Genomic DNA, 21,787 nt, shown 5'->3' on the forward strand with positions numbered 1-21,787 from the left:
TTTTCAGGGACTGGAAAATAATTTTTGAAAAGTGAATAGTAAGCCAAGGACTATAATCTAGCATAGATGCATTAGCACCTGTAAATTGCATTTTGTCTTGTTATTCTTTTCTCTTAAATGATGCAGTGGGAGAGAGAGACACACAGAGAGAAACAGGAAAACTACAAGAAAATACATCATTCTGTGCTGTTCCCTCTTAGCTATTTTATTCCAACGTATTTTTGTTTTATGCTCAAAGGAATTGCCACACAAGAAATATTTCATTTCAGCGAGGGCCTCCCGGGAGTTTTAGGCCAATTAAAGACTGAGAAAGGTCACTCTAATACTAGACAATGAATGGGCCTGTCTGCCTTTTCAACAACTTTCAGTTCAGAGTCTACTCCTCAAGCTTAAGTATCAGCCTATGTAAAGGATTTTTAAAACTATAAGATTTTGTTTTTAAAATGAAATGTGAGGCATGAATACGCCTGGTAAAGCTACAGATTGCTACAAAACTAATTGAAAACATAAGCAGGTGAAGTCCTTTTTTCTTGGTCATTACTCCTGAAAAAAAAAATGATATATGTATGTATGCACTGACCTATGATATACATAGATTGATACTGGCCACTACATTAATTCTCTGTGCTAATTATGGCCAAGGTGGGTCAGTTAAAGTCTTTGTTCATAGATGTCAACCATAAAAAATTGAAGGGTGAGAACAAATATATATATATGGAAAAGCAAGAGGTAGAGCGAAATGTTTCTAAAGAAAAGAAAAGAAAACTACCTATTCATAGAATTAATTGTTGGAATTTTAGTTCCAAAAAGAACATTGGTCCAACTAGTCCATCTCATGAAGCCCAAAGGAGCTTCCCTAAGGTCACATAGCCAGGAAATAGTAAAGTAGGGACCTACTAGGGTCTTCTATCTTCTGACTTGGAGTTCTTCCCAATATACCATGATTTATTTATTTTATGTTAAGCCAGTCAATTTCAATCGTTTTTGGACACATTTTTATGTTTTGCTCACTGAAATAGCCACCTGAGAAAGCTTGTATTTTAGTGAACACTTGGAGGTTATTATAGGCACAGAATGGCATAGTGTCAGTCAACAAGCATTAATTAAGGGCCTGCTATATACCACTAGAGTTCAAAGAAAGGCAAAATTCCAACTGATCAGTGATGAACAGAACCAGCTACATCCAGCGAAAGAACCCTGGGAAATGAGTGTGGACCACAACATAGCATTTGCACTCTTTCTGTTGTTCTTTGCTTGCATTTTTGCTTTTCTTCCCAGGTTATTTTCTTTCTAAATCCGACTTTTCTTGTGCAGCAAGATAACTATATAAATATGTATACATATATTGTATTGAACATATACTTTAACATGTTTGACACGTATGGGACTGCCTGCTGTCTAAGGGAAAGGGTGGGGGGAAGGAGGGGAAAAATTGAAACAGAAGTGTTTGCAAGTGTCAATATTGAAAAATTACCCATGCATATGTTTTGTCAATAAAAAGGTATAATAATAAAAAAATAAGAAGAAAATGAAAATTAAAAAAAAAAAAACAAAGGCAAAAGATAGTCCCTACTCTGAAGAAACTCACGGTCTAATGAGAGGAACAACATGAAACCGATTTGTAAACAAGCGACACACAGGACACATTGGAGATAATTGGAAAGGTGCTGCTGTTAGTGGATCTGGTCATGTTTCTTTTTAAAAAGAAGTTGGAATGCTAACTGGGACTTAAAGACACCTAGGAAGCCATGAGATGGAGGATGAAGCTAATCAAGGACCTTCTACTCCAGTAGGTAGTTGAGAGTCAAGGCAAGATTCGAGAATTCTTTGGGTTTTGCTGTATACCCACAAGTTGTCTTTCCCCCCTAATTAAAAAACAATAAGGCAGAATCAGATTAAGTGCTCTACTTTCCTTTTATCCATGGTTGCCCCTTTCCATTGCTAACCATAACAATTAGCAGTGACATAATTTTGATTTGGAAAATTTGTTTAGGGCAGGGGACTCACTTTAATCACTTTGTACATTTGTATTAGATTGGTTTGTTGAATTCAACATAAACTATCTCCAAGCATCAAAAGTAATCTTGAGATAAATGCAGTTGTATGTCCCAACTCCTCCCTACACCCTCCCTCCTACCTGTTTTACAAGTTAGGGAGAGATGAGCAGCAATATCAGGACCAAGTACTTAAAACTAATGCTTATAAGCCTTTGAGATACACTCTTGTTTCTGTTCCATTGAAGACGGTCAGTAGCATTACTTTCATATTCAAAGGATAGTAAAGTGATTAACATACAACATAAGCAATAGGAGAAATATATAAATCCCTAACTTGCAAAGCTATGCATCAATTTCAGGATTTTTCCCCCTGAATTTTAGATTAAGTTTGGAGAGTAAGATTCTCATTAAAATAGGCTGGTAGACTATGCAGAAAGTTGCATGTGTTGTTAGCTGTTTTGCTCAACTGTTTCCTTCCATAGAAGATTTAATGAGGTAGACAGTTACTAAGAAATGACAGAAATGTAAAAAAAAAAAAAATCAATGAGGTATTTTCCCCTAGGGATTGGGTTCAAACATTAGTGTCTATTTAAATAGTGTTATACCTGGTTTATAGTCAATAACATATAGAGTCAGTAAGAATAATAGCTCACATTTAGCTCACCCTTTTTGGTTTTCAAAGCATTTTCAAAGTATGTCACAAGTCTGGGAGACTGGTGTTATTAGGTACATTTTATAGATGTGAAAACTAAAACTCAGAAAGGTACAGTGCTTTGCTTAATGTTGCAAGATGTGTCATGACCAGGACTCAAAGAGCCAACAAAGCGCAATCTTCCATTGGAGACAAATTCATTTTTTATAATTGGCTGGTTTTTTTTAAAATGAATTATTCTATGAAGAAAATATATTTTATACAAAAAGAATAAATCCCTGCATTTTATAGGCTTGCTTTCAAGGGCTTTTCCTCCCCTCTCACCATCTGCATGGCAAAAGGTAATTTAACTTCCCTGGTCAGCTATCCTTTCTGAAAATCCCGCATTGGCAGGCTTGGAAATGGAAGGAATTTTTCTTAGGGATTAATTCACAGTTCCTCTTAGACTCAAAACTCTGAATATCTTCAGTACACAAGCCAGGGAATTTGCTTGTTGGAGTCACTTTTTTTTTTCAAACATAAATTTTAAAAGAAAAGTCTTTAAGAGGCTCCAGATGTCACTCTAACTCTAGGAGAATTATCATCAAGTATGTAAACAGATATGCAGAACAACAGGCCCTCCAAATGGAGCATTGTCTTCTTGATGGAGTGAAAAACTCCATTTTTTAAAAGCTTCCATGTTTAAGAGTTTGCAATTTGCAAATCCATTTCTAAACTTTACCACTGGTTGGCCCCAAAAGAATATCACTTTCAGAACGAAATTGTGAAGGAAAGCATTTTCAAGCCAGAAAAGAGGCCACCGTAGGACTCGTTTCACAAAGACCAGCTGCTTTTCTCAGTGCCTACTAGGACAACTGCAAAGCAACTAGCCCTGACAGAGAGCCTGTGTGACAGAGTCATTCGGTTTCCAAGAACAAGCTGATATGTCATAGACTGTGTATTGCACATCAGAACACCCAGATGATAAAAATCTCCATTGAATATCTACATCTTTCCTCAAGTGATTTAAGATTTTGAAAGTCATATTTTGGAGGGGCAAACCTGTGCTAAAAATTAGAAATGTTTTCACCAGTTTCAAAGTCCTAAACATTGAAGCTTTCTTTATTGACTTGTATACTCTGATTAGGAAGAAGATTGCTCATTTGAAGACGTTTTTGTTCTAGGTATCAATTTTACATAATTGCTCATCATTCTGAGACTTTCCCATTCACTCCCACCTAACTGGTGGTCAAAATTGTTCATCTGGAGCCAGGAAACCACACAATGGGGCCCTGAACTCTCCTCACAGAAGAATGTATGCTACCTGGAGGCAGATTTTGTTTCTGTATCACTAGTACCTAGCAAAGGCCCTGGCACAATAGTAGGCACTTAAAATGAAGTTTGTTCAATTGAATTGAAATTAAACTCTCCACTTCTTATGGCAGGTATTTTGGCTTTGTCAACAATAAAGTGGGAAATGAGTGTGGACCACAACATAGCATTTCCATTCTCTGTTATTGTTTGCTTGCATTTTTGTTATTCTTCCCAGGAGGGGAAAAGTTGGAACAGAAATTTTTGCAAGGGTCAATGTTGAAAAATTTCCCATGCATATGTTTTATCAATTAAAAAGCTATAATAAAAAAAAAAACAATAAAGTCTCTGTCATTTGCACAATAAAATGGAATTCATTTCTATAGGGATTTCCAGATTCCTCCTGAGACATTCAATTTGCTATCTATCATCAACGGCAGGGGGGAAAGTATGTCTCTGTACTATATACTCCTGCTCTGTGTGTGTGTGTGTATATATATATATATATACTCCTAATTCAAATTACAGAATAAAATGACCATTTCTCTATTTCTAAGAAATTTACATATGTTTGCATAGATGTTTTTCTTGTATATATACATGTATGTGTATACATATGCTATAGTACTTTAAAAATAACAAAAGATAATGTATCATGCTCCAGAAAGATGCATATTTCCTAGCATATGACAGTACTACATCAGCCCTTTAAAAAAAAAGTTTGATTTTCCAGATCCATTGGTACCAGCCTTTACTTTTAGATGATGTTGTGTAGTGTTCACAAATCCATTTAAATAATTTATTAAAAAAATCTTTAAGATAGACATCAACTAATCATTATTGAGAACAGCAAGGCTAGAGTTCTTTTAACACCGTACACATCTATTAGTGGTAGCTTGGGAAAAGGGGGTTTGCAATAAATGCAAAATGACAAAAGGAGACAGGTTCAGAGAAACCTGGGAAGACTTGTGTGAACTGATTCAGAGAGATACGAACAGGATCAGGAGAAACATACAGAGAGTAACAATATTGTAAAGATAAAAAATTCAGAAAGACTTAGGAATTCAGATCAATGCCATGACTACGACTCCAGAAGACCAAAGGCAATGCATGCTATGAACTTCCTCACAAAGAGATGGCAGATTTGAAGTGCAGCATGAGACATACTTTTTCAGGCTGTGTATGAATTTGTTTTGATTCACTATGTTTGTTGATTTCAAAGTTTTTCCCTCTCTGTCTCCCCATTCCAAGTTCAGGGAGGAATGTGAAGTGAGAGAAAAGAAAAGCTAGTAATAATGTGGCTAAAAAAAAAGCTTCATTGAAGATTTTTTTACAATGCTAGAAGAATTTGTGGACAAATAAAACCAAGATTAGAAGGAAAATAGAAAATTGGGGGGAAATTTTTATAGACAGTTCCTTGGGCAAAAATTTCATATCTCAAATACATAGAGAACGTTGTGAAATTTATAAGAATATGAGTCATTCCCTAATTGATAAATGGTCAAAGGATTTAAAAAAGATAATTTTTGGATGAAGAAGAAATCAAAGTTAATGTAATCCTATGGGGGAAAATGCTCTAAATCATTATTGATTAGAGAAATGCAAATTAAAACACTTTAAAATATCCTATCAGATTGGCTAAAATGATAGAAGGGGAAAATGACAAATGATGGAGGGGATGTGGAGAAAATGGGACCCGAATGCACTGTTGGTGAAACTGAAGACTGATCCAAACATTTTGGAGAACAATCTGGAATTATGCTCAAAGAGGTGTAAAAGTGTGTATTCTCTTTGACCCAACAGTACCACTATTGGGTATATTTCCCAGAATGGTCAGGGAAAAAGGAAAAGAACCTATATGCTCTAAAATATTTATAGCAGATTTTGTTTTGGTAGCAGAAAGCTGGAAAATAAGGGAATGCCCGTCAATTAGGCTAACAAGTTGTGATCTATAATTGTGATGAAATACTACTGTACTATAAGAAATGAAGAACAGGTTGTCTTGAGAAAAACATGGGAAGACTTGCATGAAATAACAAAGAGTGAAATAAGTAGAACAGAGAATGTTGTCTACGGGAACAGCAGTATTGTTCAAAGAATAATTGTGAAGAACTGAGTTTTTCTTAGTATTATAAATATTCTAATTGACTACAAAGGACTTATTAAGGAAGATGTTATCAATTTCCAGAGAAAGATCTGATAAATGGAAGTATTCATAGTATGGTTTTACTTATGGGTGTATATCTGGTGGCCTTTTTTAATGTGGTTTAGGAAGACAGGGTGGAGGAAAAGAAAGAGCTAAAACTTAAAATGTAACACACACACACAAAAGTGAAATTGAATTGAAAAATACCTTAGAGACCATAATAAAATAAAATAAACTGCACAGATGAGAATAGAAGGAAATTTAGAAGAAAAGGCAGAGAGACTGGACAGTTTTTTTTTTAAATGCTTTAATTTATTAAATCCTTTTTTAAAAAGAAAATTATGCAATAGAATTCATGGTTTCCATATAGTCATTTTTATTTTCTAGTTTGCATATGAAAACATTTATGGTTATTCATTTATATGTTTATTAATTTCAGGATATGAAATTTGTTTTTCAAAAGAAAGAAGAGAGTAAATGATATGAAAATTTGGAAGGAGGGAAGTCTTGAATGTTTATATTTAATTCCAATCCTTCATTAAAATAGTATCTTTTCTAACTTAAAGCTACTCTGTGTATCTCAGCTGTTTCTTTTACAACTAATGCAAAATAATCTGTTTTTATATAGCTAGATTCCTTTGGGTTTTTTTCTGAACTTTTTTAAAAAATTCCTTTCTATGGGGTGATGTGTTTCTAGATACCTCATTAGTCTATTTCAATTATTTTTAACTTAATTGAGAAAAATGGCTATAGACATTAATAGATTAGCAATAAGGGGCTCACAGTATGTTGGGGAATTATTTTTACCAGGATGTTAGTATTGGAATTGACAAAAAGAGTGGGTCCCTCCTAGTCCTGAAATTCTATGCATCTTAGCAATCCACCGAGACAGCTTCAATTCAGTTTCCACCTTGGTACGATAAACTAGCTAAAATATAGGCAAATATAGTCATTTAATCCCCCAGATATGACTGATGGGCTCACCATCTGGCCGCAGGAAAAAAAAAATCCATTGGTCATTGAGAAGAGACTAGAAGAGCATTTACTGTGGAATGTAAGAGCCCGTGTGCCAGGGACGCTGCAGGAGAGAACATGAGGTTTGTCTGTGAGGAAAACTTCAATTTGGACAATATAAGCTGGATCCTTTAGTTTCTGCATCCCCCTAACAGATGCAGGGTTCCCAAAGAAGTCAGTGGGAGTTCAATGGCTGCGTAAGGCATACAAATACAGCCCAAGCAGGCCCATAAAAGCCAGGAAATGAAAAAGTTAAAGTTCTCATGGTGTGTTAATGTGCCCACAAATGTACCTACTTTATACATTTAACAGCTCATGTAGTAATGAAAAATGCCATGTAGAACATATCTGCATGTGCAGTGTGGGCTAATTAACATTGCTATATGAGTTCCTTAATTGTTTCAGTCTCTGTGTTTCAGTTAGTTTAACAATTTGCAAAGTGTTTTATATGAATAGAGCCTTTCTTTTTATATCGAGTCGCAATCCTAACACAGGGAGGAAAAAGAGGAATAAGAAAAATCCTAATGTTCCCATCTAATATTCGAATGAGAGAAGAATGGAATTCTCTGGATTTCCAACTGTCAGAGAGCACGGAGCTCAGGATAACTCAGTCCCGCTGTATGTTGTTGGAAGAGTAAAAAGAGAGCATTTCCAATGCAACCCGATGATTTGCCAGGTATTCTGGACTTTTCTGATATTCACCCAACAGTCAGCGTGGAGGACCAATTGGACACCAAGTTTGGAATTGTAAAATTCAGGCATTTTTGAGTTGTAAAAAAGGGAGGGTGGGGAGAAGGGATGGAAAGAGAGGAAAGGCTTGAATTTTAAAGTTCTCATTATTACCGACATAAAACTCTGAGGTTTGGGGTTTGGTTCGTTTATTTGTTTTTCTAGAACTAAAAGGCAACTGCAGATATTTTCCCCCTCAATCTTTCATAAGCATCTTTAAGCTTAAGGGGAAAAAAGGAAGGAGATGGCAGATCCAGGGCAGGAGCCACGCGGGGGCATTCGGGGCGCCCCCTTTGGGGACATCCTGCTCAAGGCGGAGCCACTTTCCCGTTCCACGTCCTAGGACCGTTCCTAGGGGCGCCCTTGGCACACAATTCCCGCTTTCAGTCCTGAAAGGAAAGGAGTTTCTCTCTGCTTGGCAGTGAATCCTAATGCAAATGTGTCTGACCAGCAGCACCCAGGGATCATCTCTGCATCCCTTATTGCCCGCCTCCTTGCGCTCTCATTCGGGGAAGTGCATTTTCGGGGGCGGCCCCGAAGTGGCCCCGCTTCCAGGATCCGAGCTCAGCCCTGCCGAGGTGGGAGGGTCCAAGGCCGAGTCCTCCTGCGGGCAGGCTTCTTTCTCCCAACTCCCGGGAGGGATTTGCCCTTTTCTCCCCGGGTCCCTGCAGGCTAATTCTGAGCCCCGGAAAAGCAGCGTGTGTGTGTGTGTGTGTGTGTGTGTGTGTGTGTGTGTGTGTGTGTGTGTGTGTGTGTGTACGTGTGTGTATGTGTATGTGCGTGTGTGTGTGTGTGTGTACACACGTACAGAAGGGGACTCGGTGCTCGGGAGGCCTGGGGGCCGGACTCTGCCCTCGCCCTGTGCCCTGGGGATCTTCACCTGAAGTCTCCGAGAGGTCGCTGTATTCCAGCCTCCTGGGCTGCTTTTCCAAAGCGCGTCTTTCAGGCCTTTCCCGGCGTCCTTCGGAGGAAGAACCTCCAGATTTCGCCGCCCTGCCCGAGGGCTCCGGGATTGAGAACCCCTCGATTTCCGCGCTTCGTGAGCCGGGGAGGAGGGGGGCCCGCGGAGAAGCGGCCGAGAAGGCGAGGCAGTGGACACCCCACCGCGAGCCGAGGGACCCGACGGGCTCCCGGCCCAGCGCCCCAGCCGCATCCCGGGGAGGGCTGAAATGGGGTGAGCTCTGGCCACTCGGCGGCCTGGCCCCCAGCTCGGGAGGAGGACAGGCCGATGCCCCAGGCCTACGGCACGACGTCGGCCCGCCGGCACGGAGCAGCTGGAGCGCCTGCGGGCCCTCGGGCCGGCCTGGGCCCACTCTTGGGAGCCCAGGGCTGTCCCGGCTGCCCCGCCGCGGGGAGGCTCCGCTCCGGCCAGAACTCAGGCATCCAGGCCAAGGGGGAAGCGACTTCATGGCGGGCTTGGCCCGTCGGGCCATTTCTAGGGAAGACGGAACCGAGGTGAGGCTCCATCCTCTGCGGCCCTACTGGGAGCCACAGTTCCTCCAGCTGTGAAATGGCGAGGTCAACTCGGGGGTCCCCGCTGACCCAGCGTCCTCCCCAGCTTCCAGGATCGGGGCAATGCCCGTCCAAACCCCTCCGGCCTTCCTTACGGGGCCCGTTCTTCAGTGCTCCTCCGATGGCCTCGAATAGCCGCTCATGTCAAGTCCTTGTGCGGGAGACCTCGATTCAAACCCAGGCTCCGCTACTAACAAGCAGCGGGACCCCGAGCCAGGCCAGCTCAGCGTCCTGTCCCGGGCGATGGAAGCGCCACCGCCCTCTCTGCGCCTTGCGCCACCGAGGCTCCGCGGACCTCATGAGCCCACGGGTGGCCGGGCCCCGAGGCGCTCTGGCCGCTGCCTTGCTCGCTTGGCTCTGCCCGGCCTCTCCTCCACTGGGCTCCCGCCTGCCGTCTGGTATTCTGTCTTTGCCAGTAGCGCCCCCCCCTCTTGTTTTCCCAAACCTCGGAGAGGCCTCTTCTCCCCTCCCCTTTCCTCTTCCCTTCCCTTCTCTCACTCTGTCCATCCCTCTCTCCTGTCCTTGCCCCTCCCCTGGTCTTCTCCCCTTTCCTCCTTCCCTTCCCCTGGTCCTCTCCCCTGCCCTCCTTCCCCTCCCCTGGTCCTCTCCCCTCCCTCTCTTCTCCCTGCTCTCTTCCCTCCCCCATCCTCCACTTTCTCTGGTCCTCTCTCACTCCCCCCCCCATCTTCTCCCTTCCCTCTCCTTTCCCCTGCTCTCTCCCTCCCCCCGCTGGTCCTTTCTCATTCCCCTCTCCCTTGATCCTCATCCCTGCTCTCTCCCCACCCCCATCCTCCACTTCCTGGGGTCCTCCCCCCTTTCTCCTTCCTGATTCTCGGAGCCTCTGGATTGAGTCGGTTGCCTTGGCCGTCCTGGGTCTCCGCGGTTTATTTTTGTTTTTTTGACAGGGGTGGCTCTTCCCCCGCCTCAAAATCGAACCGGGAAAGGAGAGACACCGACCCTCTTGCTCTTGGCAAGACAGCCAGACGCCCTGGGTGCTCCCCATAATCGACCAGATGCTGTTAATCTAAAAAGCTGGCTTTGCAGTGTCCCCATGGGACCCACACGAGTAAAGAAACATTTAGGGAGCGCCTGATGTATGCGGGCTAAAGCGTGGAGAGTGGGCGCGCAGAGGAGCAAGCAGAAAGAAAAAGAAAACCAAACAGTGTTGAGCTGGAGGGATTTGCTGATGGAGAGGAGGAGGAGGAGGAGGTCAGCTGACAGGTACAGAGCACACAGTGGGTGCTAAACTTGCAGTTAGGAAATATCTGGTTCTCACAACAACCTGGAAGGCAGGTGATATTATCCTCATTTTACAAATGGGGAAACTGAGGCAGAAATTAAGCGACTTGTTCAGGGTCACACCAAATATCTGAGAGCCCTCTGGGCTCTGTCCACAGCTCCACCTAGCTGTCCTGCCTGGTGTGGGAGATGCAATGACAACGTCCACTATTACTGTTATCACAACATCAACAACATGCAGATACTTGGAAGTAGAATGCGACAGGCACAAAGGCTGCTATTTGGGGGGGAGGAGTCCCGGCTGATGTGGAGAGAGCAGGGAGAGCGGCTCGGAAGGAGTTCCTGGTTCCCACCTTGAAGGAAGAGAGGTTGCAACAGATAGAGAAGAGGAGAAATGACCTTCCAGGCAGCCAAAGGGAACGACGACAGGAAGGCAGGAGGCAGGAGGGCCAGACAGCATCTGGAACCAGTTTGGCTGGAAGTGAACGGGGAAAAGGGATCGGATTAAATAGGATTGGAAGGGAAGCTCCAGGAGGACTGGGAAGGGTCTGTGAGTGCAGGCCGAGGAGCTTGGACAAGATGATAAGAAGCTATTGCGGGGCTTTGGGTCAAGACCGGGATCTGATTAGGCCCCTGCCCGGGGTGTGAATGTGCGTTTTCTTGGTCCCCGGACAGGTTTGGACAAGCACGCCTCAGAACTAGTCTGATTAACCAACTGCCTGACATCCTCCTGCAGACTCCAAGCCCGCTCAACCCCAAGAGGCAATTTAGTCAATAAAAGCCAGAAAGCCAGCTCCCACATGGCTCGAATTCCCTTTGACTTGGGCCAGAGTTCTCCTGATGAGAAATCGACTCCTCTGAGGAATGCCTTTCATCACCTGGGGTCAGACCTGGGAAGCCTTGAATAAAATTTCCAGGAGGGCCCTCATATATTCTGTGCTCCAAACCATTCTTCATCTGGAATGGTGGGGAAAGCGCTGGATCAGAAATCAGGTGAGTAAAAATTCAATAGGGGCAGCTCTGTAATGCAACAGATAGAGTTGGGTCTGAAGCTAGAAAGACCTGAATTCAAATCAATCTCAATCCCTTAATCCTGCGTGCCTCAGTTTCTCCGCCTGTAAAATGCACCAGAGAAGGAAATGGCAAACCACTCCAGTATCTTTGCTGAGAAAACCCCAAATGAGATCACAGAGTCACTGCACAGCAGCAAGGAATTCAACGGGTGAAAATAGAGAATATTCCCACCGTAAGGAAGAAGGTGAGCAAATGAAGCAGAGCTGTGAACCATGGGTCAGAGGAGAGAGAGTTGTGCCATTTCACACTGAAGAGAGGAATATGAACTAATTAAGGAAAAAGGTAGAGTGCCACCAGGTTGTAGAAAGACTTGAAGGTCAAGAAAAAAAATTTAAATTTTACTGGAGAGGCAATAGGGAGTCACAGAATATCTGAGCCAAGGAGCAATAGCTAACCGTGTTATTCTGGCACTGGCATGAAGGTTCAATTACAGGAAGAGAGAATGGAAGCTGGAATATAATTCATAGAACATTGGATATGGAACCAGGATTCCAATTCCTCCCTGAGCATAATTACCTGTGTGATCTTAGGTAAGTCACAACCATTTTTACCCTCATTTTGCTCATCTTTAAAATGAGAGGGTTGCACTAACTTTAAGTTACCACATATTGGATTTGGAACTATAAGGGACCTTAGAACACTCACAAGCTAAAAACAGCCCCGGAGAAGGAAAGGTAATTTGTTCCAAGGTCACATAGTATGTTACAACTAGAATTAGAACTCAGATCTTTTGCCTCCAAATTCAGTATTCTACACATTTGTCTTTGTGCTTAGAAAGGTCCCTGGAAGCAGGAATTATTTTGTTCCTGTTGTATATCCCAAGCCTGTAACCCTGAAAAATTTAGGGTGCTTCCTTGATTGGAGTCCCGGGCTTTTCATTTTAGGGCAAAGTTCCATTTCTACAGAACTTTTAAGGGTTACAAAGTTAAGGCAGTACAATAACTCAGTGAAGACTCCTCTAAGTATTCCCAATTTACAGATTTGAAATGACACTTTCAAGGTTACAAAGTTCTCAGAAAGGACAACTGGCATGAAAAACACTAGATTTGAAGCCAGATGATTGGGCTTTTTTTTTTTTCATTTTGGAGTATGCCATTTATTATCTGATTTGGGTCAGTTCTGTATCCTCAATAAAAGGGGTTTTACTAAATTAACAAAAAAAATTAGAAGGTTGGACATGGGGACCTAGAAGGTCTTCCAGCTCTAAATCTAAGACCATATAACCTGTCTGCAGGTGCTAGGTAATAAGGGTCCATACTGGAGCATTGGGGGGGGGGAGGAGAGGGAGAGTAGAAACAGGTGTGAGTGCTGTTCACAGGGAGAGGGGAGACTGGAAGATAATCTCAACATTGTAAATACGGGAGGACCAGGGAAAGCAGTGAGTGGGACAAGTAGAGAGGCAAAGAAGTAGGAATAACAGTTACCATTCCTATTGATATTCTTTTTTCTTTCTGCTGAGGCAGTCGGGGCAACTTGCCCAGGGTCACACCGCCAGAAGTGGTAAGTGTCTGAGATCGGATTTGAACTCAGGTCTTCCTGACTTCAGGGATGGTGCTCTATCCACTATAGCGCCACCTAGCTGCTCCTTGATATTATTCTTGATATTTTTAGTAGAGATCTGAGATTTCTTCAGTGGGAAAATTTCTCTTATGGAAACTCTCAGTGTAGCTCCTCCTTTCAAGGCAGATGCTTTCTGCTTGTGTGTGTGTGTGTGTGTGTGTGTGTGTAACTATATATATTTATAGATATGATGACCATGTACTTAAGTAGCTCCCACATCTGTATATATATGATCCATCTGACAATGTCTCTTGTATGTACATTGTGCCTGATTGTACACAGTATACACGTCTCTAGTTTGTACACACGTGTGTCCGATTGTGTGTCTGTGCGTGTCTGAGACACACACCTCCCCACACCTCCTCCGTAAGGTTTCTGGGGCAAAAAGCTCCTGGCGAGGCCCAGGCAGCCCAGACCAGCCCCCGCTTCTCCATCCCCGGCTGCAGCCCCTCCTCACCCTTACTGTTCCATCCTGGGCCCCGGTAACGAGGCCGGCAGCCAGGGGCAGGACGCTCCTCCGGCCGGGACTCTGCCGATTGCTTTGAGATCCATCCCAGCTTCACAGCCACGGGGGGAGGAGGCAGATGCTGAATGATCACCCTCTTTTTCAGGTGAGGAGCCTCAGGCAAACGGAGATTAAGTGACTTTGGAGAAGTTTGAATCAGACCGTTCTGGCTCCAGGCCCAGGGCTCTGTCCACAACAGCAGGCCGGCTCTAGCAACGCTCCTGGCCACAGCGGCGGGACAGGGACAAGAGGGTGGCCCGGGGAGGGGCCTTTAAGCGGCTGAGGAAGCCCGGATCCAGCTTGTCCGGACTGAGGGCAGCCTCTCCACGGTCCGCCATGTTGCCGGGCGCCTGTTTGTTCAGCGGCCACGGGCCTTTCCTGGCTACCTCAGTCACAGACTGAGATGCCTTTGGCCAGGAAGCCTTCCAGCCCTGATTCAGAGTCACCACGTGTTGCTGGATACTGTCATTAGTGGGAGAGCTTTGGACACTCGTGGAGCCCGGAGGAGGCTTCCTGCCCGTGCTGAGGGTCAGCCTTCGCTTTCGCCCAGCCGGGCCTGACTCCGCGATCCCCTCGGGGGTTTCTTGGCAGATGCACTGGCAGCGCTGGCCATTCCCAGCTCATTGTGTAGAGGAAGAATTGAGGCAGACAGGGTGAAGTGACCAGCCCAAGGTCTCACAGCTAGGGGGGTCTGAGGCCACGATGGAACTCCGGGAGCCTCCAAGTGCTCTGTGCACTGAGGCTTCCTCGCGGCCCTAACATATGTGGCTGGGTGTCAACAAAGAAACAGGAAGGGGTCAGTGAAGAGGCTGTGCCCTAGCATTCATTTATTTATAAAAAGGAAAAGCCCCTTCCAGTGTGGATTGAGATGAGGGCCGAGGGGGGATGGGGCATGAAAACCAAGTGCATTAATTTTTTTAAAAGTCTCTGAGTTTTGCATCCAAGCAATCAATGGCTTGCTTTGCTTTCTCCCAGTCACAAAGCTGGCTCTGGGCCTTGGAGGTTCAGAGAGGAGGGTGAATGGGAGGCTATTGAAGGTTCTGTCCAGCCTTCAGATTCTCCCATTTTAAAAAATTCATTTGTTTCTAATTTATGCAATAAAACAAACAGAACAATAAAAAGATTGTACTTAACACTGTAAATCTCCTACGCACAACTTGCTGTTCTTTTCACATTACAAAACTTATCAAGTCCATTTTTTTCCTTTTTTTTCTTCCATTCCCCCCCACCCCTCCCCAGCTGGCTACTCTTAGACACAAAAATTTAGCTAATTGGGGTATTGAGAAGTAGTTCAAATAACTTATTTGCTCAAAATCATGCTGAAAACAATAAAACAACGCACAATGTTCTCTTGGTTCTGCTCGTCTCACTCTCCATTGTTTCATGCAAGTCTTTCCATGTTTTTCTATGATTATTGACCCCATCATTTCTTTAGCATAGTGGTATTCCATCACAATCATATACCACAATTTGTTCAACCGTTATTTTAAGAAATGTATCAGATTCAAGATAAAAATCAGAGTTCTCAAGAGCTATAAGCCCTCAAATAGAGGTTGTAGTCTCAGTTTGAGTAATATGTCAATACTTCTTTCTAAAAAAGATAACCCCATTCTGTAAATGATGCCTTCCAGAGCAAAAAAAAGAAGGAAGGAAACAAACACTTTGTAAGCACCTACTAAATGTACAAATCACTATAAAAGGACTTCACAAATATTATCTCATTTGATCCTCACAACCCCAGATTTATCCACTTAGCAGCCTCTGTAAGAATATTTCCTGAAACTAAAACAAAAGAAAGTCACCCATCCTTCAAGGCCTCTACAAAACCGTCTTTGATCATACTCATATTTCCTTTTTTTTTTTTCCCCAGAATAAGTGTAGTATTTACTGTTTGTATCATTCTCCTGACACTTAACACATGGTTGCCTTGTTCTCTCTCTATGTGGATATGTAGTGTATATATTCCCTACTTCCACAATAAGCTCAGAAGGTCATTATATTATTAGTCTTGGTGTCCTGATAGCATTTGACATGGGAAGTTGAATATAATAGGTTCCAATAAATATTTGTTAAATTAATGAACTTAATTCAGAACCTTGGCTTAAGCTCAGTTCAGCCTGAAAATCAGTTGATCTGAAATGCCATGTAGTCATAATAATATATATAACCCCCAAGCTTTGACTGAAGCTAACTAATATCTCCAGGATGATTAAAATCTTCACCAGGAAAATTTATGGAAAAATATGTCACAGAACACAATTGTTTTCAAAACTTCACGGGGGAAGGAACCACCATTGACATCATTAAGTATGTTTGCGTGTTCTCCATTTTGTAAAATTTCCTAGCATGAGGACAATTTCAATGACTATATCATATATAAATATATGCATATGTCTACATCTTGTCTACTGTAATCAAGGATTAGTTTTCTACTGAAGTAATTCAGAACACAAATTTACACAAAATTATAGTTCAAGCTAAAATTAATATAGTGGATTTCCTCATCCTACTTCCAAGTTCCTGACACTAATCTTTGGTCTGCCCTTACTTTTTACGTGTCTCTGTGTGTGTCTTTATAATGGGAGTTTCGGGTTTCCCCACATCTTCTCTAGACAGAGGACATCCCATTAGGACATAGGTGGAACTGATCTGGGCTAGTAACCCAGATACTGAGAGATTCTTGTATCACCCCAAAATATCCAATCCTTGAACCCCAAATCAAAGGCCAACTGGACTAATAGGGAGCCAGCAGCTACCCACATGCTCCAATAGAGTGTTCTAGTCAGAAAAGTTGGGGATGGGGGTAGGGCTGATTATCTCTACAAATGCACATACAGATGTCACAATGTATCTTCAACTATTAATATACAGGGAGCCTTCCTTCTTGGTATCCTCCACAACACTTTTCCCCCCTTAATTACAACGTTTTTTAACCTAATGGAATAAAATGTAGCCTTACTGACCCTCCTCCAACCAAGTCTTTCAAGATAAGATCAGACACAATTTCTTGACAAAGCTAACAGCAAAGATGATCCTTTTTGTATACGATATATTAATTGCATCAAGACCCAGAACACTAAAGGGTTTCCTCAATAAGATATAAAGTTAGTTTAAGGCAATTATTTAACAATCCATTCAAGAAAAACAAAATGGATGAAAAATACATAGTGGTTCATATATGACATTAAGCTTAAAAGCCAATTTATCAAATTATTCCATTGATTTATTCCATCTGAAATAGATTCTGCAGATGGACAATTAACTGGTTCAGAATTTGAAGAGAAAGAAGAGTGAAGGGAGAATTGTGTTTGGGAAATTTCAGGAATTTTATTTGATAAATCCCTATCACAGAGGTCCATTTCTTAAAATCAACATCTCTAAACAAAAATGGAAAAAATGTAGCCATAAATCAGCACAATTTCTGAGGAATCAAAGATGAGGGGTGATTCAAATGACAGCAGAAGCAGAAGTAGGCACAAACAGGCTACAGCTTATTTTTAAATAATGTACATACAAGAAGCAGACTTTCGGGATGTCAAGAAGATCTATCATCAGAAAAGCATCTAGGCCAGCCATGAGGCAACAGATGAATAGTTAGAATTTTCCACCAGCACCTCTGAAAAGGAAAATGGCCTAAAGGAAGCCCTAGAGCACAAGAGAATTATCCTTTTGGAAAGATCTATGGCAAAAGATGGAGAAGAATTGTATAGAATGAAAAGGAACAAGTGGAATGCACGGAAATAAAAATGTCAGGGAGATCTCCAATACATGGAAATATTTCAGCGGACTCAGTCATGGAGAACTGGATCATGGGAGCCCCATTCTGAGAGCATCAACAGTGTCAGTTCTGCCCGCTGCCCAACCATGCAAGGAGGAGTTTGCAGAGTTTGCTTCTAGAAATACTGAATGACATAGAATGGAGGGTCCCACTTCAAAGCACATGCCATTATTCTGGACCAGTGTTCTGTCTGCTTACTTTGTGGTGAAGAAAAGGACCTTTGATTCACTGATGCACAAGACCTGGTTGTTCATTGAAAACACACTAACCTTCCACATGGAGCCTCTCTCCTTTCCTTTCCTGCCTGTCTGCATCTGAGTGAAGAGGCAAACAATGATGTAAGCCTCCAGCTGGGGAGTGAAAATGGAGACCAGCAAGCTATTCTCTCCACTGAGGGTTTTGCCAAATCGGGAGTCCCTGGCCCTCTATAACTTCTACTTGTGTCAGTTCTTTCCTGCCTCCGATGGAAGAGCAATGGAGTTAGAAGGAAGGAAGCTTCCATTCTGGGGTTTCAAAAAGTTAAGAGATTCAGAGGTCCAGGGATGGGAGTGCAAGAGTTTGTAACCAGTTGAGTCTAGAAGACCAGTCTCCTAGCGGAACCTGCGGGAGTTAATGCTACCGATCCAGTCATGAGTGACCTGCACCCAAAGTACCAGGAGAAAAAAACAAAACAAAACAAAAAGAAGGGAGTAACTTTATCCAGATTTATATCTTTTTTCTTTCTTTCCTTCCTTTTTTTCCCTCTCTTCCTGTCTCCCTCTCTTTTTCTTTCTTTCCCCTCTCTGTTTCCCTCTCGTTCTTTCTTTCTCTCCCTCTCTCCTTTCTCTCTCTCTCTCCCCCTCTCCCTCTCTTTCCTTTCTCTCTCTTCCTATTTCTTTCCTTTATCTCTCTTTCTCCCTTTCTTTCTTTCTTTTCAGAGCTTAACACAGGGCACAACACACAGTAAGCACCTGATTTAAAAGCTTATTGACTAACTTGGTTGGGCAAATGCTTTAAGTTAAAGTCCACCATTCTCAGGGACAGAGATGGTAGAGGGGACAATGTCGAGGGGAAATGTTTGGATTTCTGTTCCTGTGATATTGTCTCAAAAAATAGCTCTCTGTAGAAGTTAATTGATGTAATGACTAATATGGAGATGTTTTACATGATTGCACATGTATAACCTTTATCTGATTGCTTACTATCTCAGAAAGGGTGGAGGAAAGAAAGAAGGGAGGAATCGAATTTGGAATTGAAAAATTAAGAAAAAACAGATGTTGAAAACTGTTTTAATATGCAAACGGGGGGAAATGCAATATATTTTTTTAAATAATTGATGTTCACTGGTTTTATGATACTGGAAAATTAATCACTAAAGAACATTAATCATATAAGGGAAATACTAACTGTAACTAGTGAATGATTTGCAGAGAGAACACACCCAAATCAAACCAAAAGCACCATAGGACCCCAGGACCATGTCAGAGATGTGCCGAGGACTGGATAAGGAGATAGAACTAGCTCTGGGGGACCTGGTTTGCTACAGTATTACTTAAGTTTGTTAAAATAAGACTCAATAATATTTGTTTTTTCTGTATGTTTACATAATATACACACATGAACACTTGCAGAACTTGTTTTCACTATATATATATGCTTGGGTACATATGTGGGGATAGTGTGTGTGTGTGAACATATATATGAGTGAATAAGACCCAGCAAAAGACCAGGTCCTTGGTATCAACCCAGTGTCTAAGTGGGCCATAGGGAGGGCCATGGACAGGATTATGTTGTCCCTAACTGGGCTTCTGTGGCCTTAAATCTTTGTTGAATTTCTTGCATTGACGGGATTATCTTGAGCCAGGGTTATTGTATATGATCAGGAAGCCAAGCTATAGATATCAGCCTCCAAGATTATTATTCTTTGAGGCAAGCCTGGCTTGCTTTGAGTCCTTTCTCATAAAAGCTCCCATCTTCCCTATTGTTAACTGGACTTTTAGAGTTTGCTAAGTGTCCCAATAAAACAATTCCCCTTGACTTGAAGACAAGTTTGAGTCTGTGAATTCATTATGGATAACTCCATGAATTCTTGACTTCTAATATCTCATCTCTAGTGTGCGTGCGCACACACACACTCACAATACCCACACAACACATACACACAAGCACACATCAATATATACACAATACATACACTTACATACCCATCCCATTTGAGTATTTGTTCCAAATCGGTACATGTTTGGGCATATTTGTCTACTCAAATTACTGATTCTCATCCTTTATAGAGAATATTCTCCACTGAAATCAGTAAGTAATGGTTGTACACTACTTTAATAGTATTCAGAAGTTGAGGATCCAATATTCAACAAGGATTTTTCAAGTATCTATTATGTGAAAAACATCTAAAAATAAAAAGCTAAAAAAATAATCCTAAATGGTCCTTGCCTTTAAGAAGAATGCTGTCGAGAGATTTTGTTTCTTTTCTTTAAGTGCCTTTCTAGAAAGGAAGATGTTGCCTATTTCCACCTTTCTCCAGACCTGGAAGGGACTTTCCAATTATTGAATCTAATGTTAGATTGGAAGTCGGGAGTTCAAATTCATCCTCAGACATCTATTGTCTGTGTGAACTTGAGCAAGTCAATAACACTGGCATACTGCTGCCTGCCTCAATTTCCTCATCTTTACCTCCAAAGGTTCTTATATGAGGATCAAATGAGATAACATTCCTAAAGCTCTCTTAGAACTGTAGATAATAGCTATTGGTCCAATCTCTTCATCTTAACAGAGTCAGAGAGGAAAACTGGACAGTTCAATCAAATAAGTAATTTGACTGTGTATTATTTTCTTCCAAATCCAGTACTCTTTCTACTTCACCAGACTGTCTTTGATGCTTTAACTCAGACCTGTGGGGCCCAGAGAAGTAACTCATTCAAGAACATTATTAGTTAACTAGTCAAAACATTTGTTCAAAAAGTTGCCACCGTGAAATTTAGAAAAACAATGCGCTGCCTTGATTTATAGACTGGCTTGCCAATTTTTAAATTAATTTGCTAAAAATTATTTTTCTTAATAGCAACAAAATAGCACAAAATGCTCATCTCGTTTCATAACTCTCCTATTTTCCATTTTAATCAAGTGTATATTTTAAGGTACTTGAGGATAGCATGAATCCCTGCTTTCTTCAACTGTAGATCGCCAAATATAACATAGTGCTCAGCATCCCTTGGAAGCTTAATAAATGTTTAGTTCATGTTCGGGCTTTCCCATGCCTGGGTAACCAGGTTGGAAGGAGACTCCATCATCTGATTACGGCCCTCACTTGTCTGCCCCTCCTCGGCCCGTGACTTGAGTCTATCCTCTATTCATTCCCTCTTGAGTCCCTGAATTCATTACAGCTAACTCCATGCATTCTTGACTTTCTGAACCTCTTCCTTTGGTGTCCCATGTGAGCAAAGTCTGTTGATTCAAATCTATCTTCAAGTCAAGGGGAACAGTTTTATTTGGACACTTAGCAAGCTCCAAAAGTTCCTAAAGAATTCCATTTGACGTGGGGAAGGTGGGACCTTTTATGAGAAAGGACTCAAAGCAAAGTAGGTTTTACTACCTTGGAGGTTGACTTCTGTAGCTAAACTTCCTGGTTGTATAACTAACTGTGGGCTCAAAATAATCCTATTAATGCAAGAAATTCAATGAGAGCCCACCTCCAGTAAGTCCACTTAGGGCAACAAAGGCCCACTTAGGGCCCAGATAACTGTCAATGAAAATAATTTAACAAAGTCCCATTTCAACAGAGACCCACTTAGGGACAAGATAATCTTATTGGAGCCCCTCCCGATCGTCCATCCAGACTCTGGGCTGCAAATGGGGATCTGGTCTTTTGCAGGGGTCTTATTGATCCCATCACTTGTGTCTATGAGAATTGCTAATTTCCTTCAAGATTCAGATCCACTCCTATAATCTAAGCAACTTTGGGGTTTCACTTTATAGTTGGCATAGATGACAAAAATAAGGAAACAATGTTGGAGGGATTGTGGGAAAATAGGCACATCAGTAGAAACATTTTAGAAAGCAATTTGGGTTTATGTAAACAAAGTGACAAAAATGCCTTCACTTTTTAACCTAATCATTCCACCCCTAGAAATACTCCTCACTGGGAGGTTAGAAGGAAAAAAGTCCCTATATGCAATAAAAATATTTTCCTTTTTTTATTAAAGCTTTTTATTTTTTAAACATATGCCCGGGTAATTTTTCAACACTGACCCTTGCAAAACCTTGTGTTCCAGTTTTTCCCTTCTTCCCCCACCCTCTC

The sequence above is a fragment of the Antechinus flavipes genome, chromosome 6, assembly GCF_016432865.1.
Source record: "Antechinus flavipes isolate AdamAnt ecotype Samford, QLD, Australia chromosome 6, AdamAnt_v2, whole genome shotgun sequence".
NCBI classification, from domain to species: domain Eukaryota; kingdom Metazoa; phylum Chordata; class Mammalia; order Dasyuromorphia; family Dasyuridae; genus Antechinus; species Antechinus flavipes.